The sequence below is a fragment of the Hypomesus transpacificus genome, chromosome 6 (genome assembly GCF_021917145.1).
Source record: "Hypomesus transpacificus isolate Combined female chromosome 6, fHypTra1, whole genome shotgun sequence".
Classification (NCBI taxonomy): domain Eukaryota; kingdom Metazoa; phylum Chordata; class Actinopteri; order Osmeriformes; family Osmeridae; genus Hypomesus; species Hypomesus transpacificus.
Genome location: NC_061065.1, coordinates 7306096 through 7315714, shown reverse-complemented (window position 1 = coordinate 7315714; position 9619 = coordinate 7306096).

Here is a 9619-nt window from a genome sequence, read left to right as displayed (position 1 = left end):
TAATATTGCTCGGGCATGTGACCTTGCTCAAAAGATGAGTCGGCATCGAGTAATAGTCTCTGGCCCACTACCTGCTAGGGGGACTGACGAGATCTACAGCAGGCTTGTCTCTCTCAACCGCTGGTTGGCTCGCTTTTGCTCAGAACAGGGTTTAGGATTTGTAGATAATTGGTCTCGTTTCTGGGCCAAACCTGGCTTGTTGAAAAGTGACGGGCTCCATCCTAGCTGGAGAGGTGCTTTTCTTTTGTCTAGGAATATTGAAGCTATTCTAAAGCAGACCTGACACTCACTAGAACAAGCCGGGCTACAGTCTCTTAGAGAGTCTGATAGGTATGTTGATAGGCATGCTGTGAGCTGTTGGGGCCCCGATAGCTCAGCTTGTAGTGTAGCCAGGGTGGTTGCTGATGTTGTTTTTCCCATTGAGACGGTGTCGGCCCCCCGCCCTTTTTCCAAATTCCGGCCCTCAATTATTAGGAATTATACCAATTTAATATATATTCAGCCTTGCTCACCCGTTGCTCTTCCAACTCAGTTTCCTGATAACAGTGCCACCTTTTCAGAAGTATTATCTACGTCTAAAGCTGCCAAAAACCCATACTGGAATGTTGGGCTCCTAAACATCAGATCTCTATCCACAAAGGCCGTTTTGATTAATGATCTGATGTCTGACTGCAGCCTGGACCTGATTGGTTTCACCGAAACCTGGCTAAAACCTGATGAATATTTCCCCCTGAATGAAGCTTCGCCTCCTGATTTTGCGTATTCACACATCCCTCGTGTTTCAAAGAAAGGTGGTGGTGTTGCTATGTTATATAAAGCTAGCTTCAACCTCAGCCTAAAATCTGTCAATACCTTTAAATCATTTGAGATAATTTGTATGAAACCACCAACTACTTTAAAAAGGACTAATTCTACTACTGTTGCCCCCCCTCCTTCGTTTTGTATAGTTACTCTATACCGGCCCCCTGGCCCATACTCCCTCTTCCTTGAGGAATTTGCTGATTTTAGTGCTGATCTTGTGACATACACTGACAATATCTTAATTATGGGTGATTTTAACATTCATGTCGATGACCCAAAAGATCCTCTAAGTAAGGCCTTTACTGCTCTTATGGATTCCACAGGTCTCACTCAGGTGGTTTCTAAACCTACCCATCTTCACTCGCATACATTGGATTTAGTTCTCACGCGGGGAATCAAGATTAGTGATGTCATTGTTCATACCCACAATCCTATATTATCAGACCACTGCCTGGTAACCTTTAAAATGGATCTCTGCCAGAGCCTTGGAGGCACCCAGAATATTTCTATTAGCCGCTGCTTAACCCCAAATACAGCTCTGGAACTGGCTAGTATTCTACCCGCTGCACTAGAAGCACTTGATGTCCCGAATAAATCATTAAATGCTAAAACAAGGGATCTGAATTTGGTTCTTCAGCAATCCCTAGATTCTGTTGCTCCACTCAAACCAAGGAAAAGAATAGACAAGAAACTGGCTCCATGGTATTCAGAGGAAACCCGCACTCTCAAGAGGTCCACTAGAAAATTAGAGCGTAAGTGGCGTACCACTAAATTGGAGGTTTTCCGCCTGGCCTGGAAGGACAGCCAAATAGAGTACAAGCAAGTCCTCATCAGGTCCAGATCAGAATATTTCTCTAAGTTGATTAGTAAGAACAAACACAACACTAAGTTCCTATTTGATACTGTTGCAAAACTCACTAAGAAAAGTACACTCTGTGTTAGTTCAGATCTCTCTCCCAATGATTTCTTAGATTTCTTTGACCAAAAAATCTATGCAATAAGGGACAAACTACAGACTAGTCCTGGAGGAGTGGCCATCAACACTGATTTTCCCTCTGTACCCAGCATTCTGCATGTTGAGACTCTCACTCACTTTAACCCTATTTCTATGGAAGCATTCATCAAGCTGATAGATTCCTCGAAACCCACTAGCTGCCTTCTCGATCCCCTCCCTGCCAAACTTTGTAGGGAAATTCTCCATATTATTGGACCGCCCATGCTTAGTATTATTAATGAATCTCTTGTAACTGGACAAGTCCCTGACGATTTCAAACAAGCTATTATCAAGCCTCTTCTTAAAAAACCAAACCTGGATCCAGGTTGTCTTAGCAATTACAGGCCCATTTCAAATTTGCCATCTCTCTCCAAAATTTTGGAAAAAGCTGTGGCAAAACAGCTCACTGAGCACCTCTCCTCAAATCAGCTCTATGAACCTCTCCAGTCTGGATTTCGTCTTCACCACAGCACTGAAACTGCATTAGCCAAGGTAGTCAATGATCTATTATTAGCCTCTGACGCGGGCTTTAGCTCTGTCCTTGTTCTTCTAGACCTAAGTGCAGCTTTTGACACTGTAGATCATGAGATTCTCCTTGAACGTATGGAGAACTATGTTGGGATTTCTGGTACTTCACTTCAGTGGTTCAGATCGTATCTATCTGATAGATCACAATATGTCCACTATGATGGTTGCTCATCCAGGAGCTCCATTGTAAAATACGGAGTACCACAGGGTTCAGTTTTAGGCCCTCTGTTATTTTCACTCTATATGTTGCCTTTAGGAAACATAATTAGAAGTTTTGGGGTAGATTTTCACTGCTATGCAGATGATACTCAGCTATACATGTCTATAAAGCCGGGAGAATTTCCACATGCTATGGAAACCTGTGTTTCCGGGTTGAAAACTTGGATGACTGCAAATTTCCTTCTTCTTAATTCGGATAAAACCGAGGTTCAAATTTTTGGTCCGAAAAAACACCGAAATAATTTATCCCATCTAACCTTAGACTTAGACGGCGTCAAAGTATCTCAAAGCCAGCTGGTAAAAAATCTGGGAGTCACAATGGACCCAGACCTTTCATTTGAGTACCATATTAAGCAAATCACCAGAACAGCATTTTTCCATCTACGTAATATTGCCAAAATACGAAAATTCCTCTCAAAGGATGATGCTGAAAAACTAATACATGCTTTTGTTACGTCCCGATTGGACTACTGCAATGTGTTGTTCTCTGGCCTCCCAATTACCTACCTAAAAAACTTACAGCGGGTGCAAAATGCTGCTGCTAGACTATTGACTAAAACTAGAAAGTTTGATCATATAACATCGACTCTTATCTCTTTACACTGGCTCCCTATCCAAGCCAGAGCTGATTTCAAAGTTCTACTACTAACTTACAAATCTCTGCATGGATTGGCACCACTGTACCTCTCCGGTCTCCTTGCACCCTATTGCCCCGCAAGGTCTCTAAGATCTCAAAATGCCGGCTATCTGGTAATACCCAAAGTTAAGAAAAAAACTGCTGGAGGTAGGGCGTTCTCATATAGAGCACCTCTTCTTTGGAACAAATTACCCATCTCAATTAAGGAAGCTGATACTGTCTCGACATTTAAAACTAGATTAAAAACGTTCTTGTTTAGTCAATTCTATGATTGTTAAAGGGAAGTATGTGTGTACTTTCTATGTAAACCTGGGATGTGTGCTTGCCTATGTGTGTATCACATGTAACTTTTAAATTTTAATTATAGCTTATGTTCACATTGCCCAGCTAGATGTTACAAATAAAGTAAACCTGTTACTGTATATTGTTAGTATTATTATTATTATAGTTCCGTTGCTGTATATTGTTACTGTTATAGTTTTTATTACTAGTTGGAGACAACGGGGGACTGGCTGTTTTCATCCTTATTCGTATAAGTATAACCTACTTTAGAGTTCTTTCCCCTGGAACAGATTTCATGTTCCAACTGAGGGGGGCTGTCGTTGTTTTGGTGTGTGGGGCTGCATCAAATACCCTTTTTGCTCTGTTAAATTGCTGCACTAGTCCACACTTGACCGGTGGGGATCTCATTCTATTTTGACTGTAACTGTTAGCTGCTCCTGGCATTCTCTAATCCCTGCTCTCCTCTCTGTCCCCCCCCCCACACATTCCCTGTGGTGTGGGGGGTTTGAGCTGTCAGGACCTGCTTGGTCGTCGGTCTGCCAACGCTGAACCAGGTCGTCACCCGGAATCCAGTCTCCATGACGGCCAACAGCGAGTTTCCCGGTCCCATCCAACGTCTATAAAGCCGAACAATGGATTTTGGTGTTTCAAAACCCATTGACACTGTATGACTATGTTTAGCTTGTGTTCTGCTCCTCTCTCTTACCAACCGTCTCTGGAGGAGGGGATCCCTCTCTGAATTGCTCCTCCCAAGGTTTCTTCCATTTTTTCTCCCGGTGGGAGTTTTTCTGGGAGTTTTTCCTTGTCTTCCTTGAGGGTTTAGGTTGGTTGAGGGGCAGTTCTATGGGCGCATGTGAAGCCCTCTGTGACATGCTTGCGTGTAAAAAGGGCTATACAAATAAATTTGATTTGATTTGATTTGATGCAGAGAACCTTGATCAGAGGGAAGGAGGAGTAAGGTTGTGGTCTTCTTCTCTTCATCTTCAGTTGTGTCTAACTCCCTCAAACAGGAGGATCCCACTGAATTACCATGACAACAACATGGCGGTGCTGAGCCTGCTAATTAGCTAGTTTCACACAGTATATAATTACGTCACGTTTCGGAACAGAGTTCTGACAATATTGAGTCTTCCCAACGCCTTCAAAGCTAACAACGTAAAGTGCCAGACGTTCCCAGAACACAGACTCTCCTTCCTGTGAGAAGGTGTTTATACAAGACCCTCTCTCAGCCAGGAAGGCTTTCCTTTGAAGACATACATAATTAATACCTGGGATGCTGCCGAACAGGAACCAGAGAGAAGATGGAAAATCCATTTGAGGAGAGGAAGAGAAGTGTCTGGAAGAACATTTTAAACGTTTACATTCATCTCTGCGTGAAGTGTCTTCCTTTAGGGACAGGATCCAGAACTATCTCACTTCTTCCAAGCCAGCCTGATAGGTCATCACGGGTTGGGCAAACATCCACACACACACATCCACACACTCTCACATCCACACACATCCACACACACACATCCAAACACACATCCACACACATCCACACCCACCCACACACATCCACACAGCCACACACAAACTGACACGCACATGAAAACACGCACAAAAATTCACGTGCACACCCTAGCCCACAATCTCATGAACAAAGTAATTTCCACTGACACGTGATATCCAACTCGGAGGTGCTTCAGTTGCTGTGCATTACTGTAAGTGTTCACCTTCTCTGCGATAACTGCCACACATGCCAATAGAACCTATCAAGCCTATTGCGTCATCTGCTACTGTCCTTGACTTCTGGGAACTTGAGTTTATGAGCCAGGAACAAGATTTGGAGTTCGATGGAGTTATGCGAGTCTTGGGAGAGAGCCACATGTCTATGACCTTGTAAAACTATCTGCAGGGCAGCGTGATGCAATAAAAAGCTTCTGTTTACTGCAGCCACATCCACATTGTCCATACTGTCACAGACCATTCATGCCACGGTACCATCACCTGTCACCACAGGCTGAAATGTGGAAACGGAGGTATTCTACAATGAATAGGCCTTTGTGGAAAAACACACACACATGCACATGTGTATATTATACATATAGACACATAGACACATAGACACACAAACACACACTACAAATGGATATTTCAGTCTATGACTTGCTGGCTCTCCTGCTTGGTCTAGGGCTGGCATCCAGTTACATCATCTTTTAGAGAACGGAAGCTCAGATTACAGGAAACGCAAACACTCGCCCCTTGGGCCCTGAGTGTGTGTGTGTGTGTATATGCTCTACCAGTATGCTCGCCTTACGTAACCAATCAGAACGCTCCACACGTTCTCCTTCTGGATGCAGCCTTCTTTGGGATCAGTTCACTCATTCAACGTGCAGGTCCAGGGGTGTTAGTACAGTTGGGATCTGCCTCCGTTTTTCAATGTTAGTTTTTGCAACGACTCGTGCTTGCAAATTCCCTGTTAGTAAGCTGAAAGTACATAAACAATCATCCCAGGCAGAACCACTGGGATGGTGGATCCCCGTGGGAAGGAAAAGCCTTGGCTCCACTAAACAGAATCTGTGACAGCAGCACAGCTAACTGAAGGGACGCACCCCTCAGACACAAGTAGACTTTCCTGCCTCTGATGACAGGTTGAAAGAGACGAGAGAAAAAGAGAGATACAGGGAGAGACAGAGAGAGATAGAGAGAGACAGAGAGAGTAAGAGACAGAGAGAAAGAAACAGAGAGAGATTGAGTGAGAGAAAGAAAGACAGAGAGACAGATGGAACGAGAGAAAGAGTTAGAAAGAGAGAGAAACAGAGAGAGATGCCACAGTAGAATAGTCTACGGTTCACAGAGCATCTCTGCAGCAGTTTAAATTAGTGCTGTATAATTAACAAGGACCAAATGGACTCGCAGATGTTCCAAAGTCAATTAAACATCAATAACCCCAGCTGAGGCTGTTTACCGCCGCCACGCTAGCAGTGCAAGCCGTGCACGACCGATTTCACAGTCTGTTTGAAGCTGCCTTTCAACTGGCAGCACGAGTCTCTACTCTGACTGGGGATGGCTGGGGCAGGCTTGAGGCTGGACAGCTGTCACGTCTATTTACCTGCCTGATGCGTCAGCGGTCCTCACTTCCTGTCTCAGTAATACCTCATACACACACACACACACACACAGGCGTCACCTCCCACCATAAACAGTCGCACGTCTTGGTCCAGAGGAAGCATTGTCAACCTGGAACAAGCTAAGAGCTAGCTAGCTAGCACGTGTCTTTGTAGGGGTGTCGTATGGGGAAGAGGAGAGAGAGAGGAGGAGAGAGAGGAGGAGAGAGAGAGAGAGAGAGAGAGAGAGAGTATCCTCCAGTCCTCACTCGATGGATGATTTAATTCACCTCGTTCCAGGCCGCAGTAAGACTCTCCGGAGTCCCCTCCTCCCTGCCCCCTCCACTCCTCTCACTCTCTGTAATGCAATGCAGTGAGGTGACAATAATGTGGCCCAAATGCAAAACCTGCAGGCCACAAAGCCCCGTCCAGCCCTTTGTTTCCTGCTCGTACATCCTGCTGATAAGAGGGTGATGGTGATGAAGGATGGCCTCATTCTGATGGGCCTGATAGGGACAGGTTCCTTTGAATTCTCGAATTTCTCATAAATCATCCTTGTTTCGGATGGTTATCACCTTACTACAGTAGCCCAAACTCAGCACAGTGCACAGGGAGACTCAGTGGCTGTGCATTAAGTGATCATGTGATTATGTCATGTGATTGATGGGAAGTCAGCAGGATGTTATACTTTCTTTCATCTAATTCTTTCTTTCTTGTTTTCATTCTGTCTCTCTCTCTCACTCCCTCTCTTAGTCTCTCTCTCTCTCTCTCTCTCTCTCTCTCTCTCTCTCTCTCTTTCTCGTCCTCCCCGTCTCTCTCTCTCCCTATCTCTGTGGCTGCATCTCTCTCTGTGTCTGTGATAGAGAGATGACTCATGCCTCATTGATAGACAGACCGTTCTGTTCTCCCCTGCTTTATGAACATCACAGACGCAGACTCTGCTGTGCCCCTGAACACCATGTGCGCGCACACACACACACACACAACACAACAAACAAGCTAGAAAGAGGAGCAGGCAGGAAGAGGGTCAGGGAAAACTAGGTGGACGACCAGGTAATGGATGCATCACATCCCCCGTATAATACAGATCATTTCTTCTTTTCTAGAAGAGAGAGAGAGAGAGAGAGAGAGAGAGAGAGAGAGAGAGAGAGAGAGAAAGAGAGAGAGAGACAGAGAGAGACAGAGACAGAGAGAGAGAGAGAGAGAGAGAGAGGGGGCGAGAGAGAGGGCGAGAGAGAGACATGTTCTGCCTGTGTGGCGTGATGTGGTGTGTGAGCTAGTCAGTGGGTGTTCTAAACTGTTCTCTTAGCAACGGAGAGATCGTGTTCCACCAACGGAACATGGCCAAGGTAACCGAGGCCTGGGCACACAGCAGGGTAATTACCCACAGACCATTCTAACTTTACCATCAGAGCAGAACAGACACAGCAGAACAGAGAGCAAACAGACAGGGAGAGAGAGTGTTGGAAAGAGAGAGAGAGAAAGAGAGAGAGATCCACAGAGAGAGAGAGAGAGAGAGAGAGAGAGAGAGAGAGAGAGAGAGAGAGAGAGGGAGAGGGAGAGAGAGAGAGAGACGGAGATAACTATAAAGACAGATACATATTGAGAGAGAGCAAGGAAGTGCACGCAGACAAGAGATAAGAGCATACGGAACAATCCTTCATTAGAACAATTTGTTCCAAGCTTTATGGATCATTTGTGATGACAGCCTTTATCAGACCTCATGGCTCATGCATGTTGTTTTTGATTTTGTGCTGTGTTTGAACTGTGTGGTTCATGCATGTAGATTAAGGTATGTCAAGTTTGTGTGATTGCTAGATTCTTCTGTCACAACAGAATTATTTGACTTTATATATGGGGACCTGAATATTTGCATTCAATGTCGAATGATGCAGATTAATGCAAAACAGATTCAAACTAGTCTCACACATTACCACACGTAAAGTTTAACCACACAAAACATTTAAACCCAGGGGCGCCGCCAGGAATTTTGGGCCCCATGAAAAATAAAATTAATATTTATATTTTTTTGATAATTTCTATTAGTTTTTCTATATTTTGGGGCTCCTGTCTGTCAGGGGCCCTTAGAATCGTCCTAACTTTCCCCTCCTATACTGCGCGCCTGTTTAAACCGAAAGGGAGGCAGTTGTTGGCACCTTTAACCAGTGCAACCTGCATTCAAGATTAATTTGATCACCGAGCAAAAGACAATCCAGACCCATGTCTGCAATTTCTGGTAGACTGAACGTTACCCTTTTTAGGATTGTTCCTGTCATTCCTACCCAGCCGATCTACCCAGAGAGATCTGAAATTATGTAAACAAGAACAAGGATCCTCTGTCTTGATAGACATTCCAGAATGTAACTCTTTGGAATGCAAAGTATCATTTTAGAATGTAGTCATATTTCGGAATGTTACAGAATGTAATAGACAGTAGTATAGCATCCCTATGGAGATTCCCTTGTTGAGAAGTGTGGCAGAGTGGTTTCTTTTGGGTGAAACTGATCTTATTTCTCCGGGTCCTTGGGGGCTTGGGGAAACAGAGACATCCTTAGACATAGTGAGGAAGTGCTGGGTGTGACGACTATCTCGTTACAACAACATCTCTTTTTGTCTATCTTTCAGAATTTCTCCTCCCTCTCTCTCTCTTCCTCTCTCGTCTCTCTCTCTCTCTCTCTTTCTCTCTCTTTCCTCTCCCTCTGAAATGCAAAGCAGCCATTAGAGGAAACAAACTCAGACAAAAAAACAACAAAAAACGCAAAGCAGATCAAGCCATGTAACTTTTGGTGGAGGTTGAGACACAGTCGGAAAAAAACGTTTCCATTGTCTCAGATCCCATTAACACGGTTTCTCATTACCGCCCATTTAACTTGCATCAGCAGCACCAGGAAGATGGGAGCTACACCCCTGTGAGTCAGTACGGTCCCCCCCCCCCCAAACCGCCCCGCCCCCCCCGCCGCCCCCCGGCCCCCCCCCTGCCACCCCCCCCCCCCCCCCCCCCCCCCCCCACAGGCTCACAGGCCACACAGCACACCCTGATCGTCGATGCGTGACTGCTGTAGCTCCAAT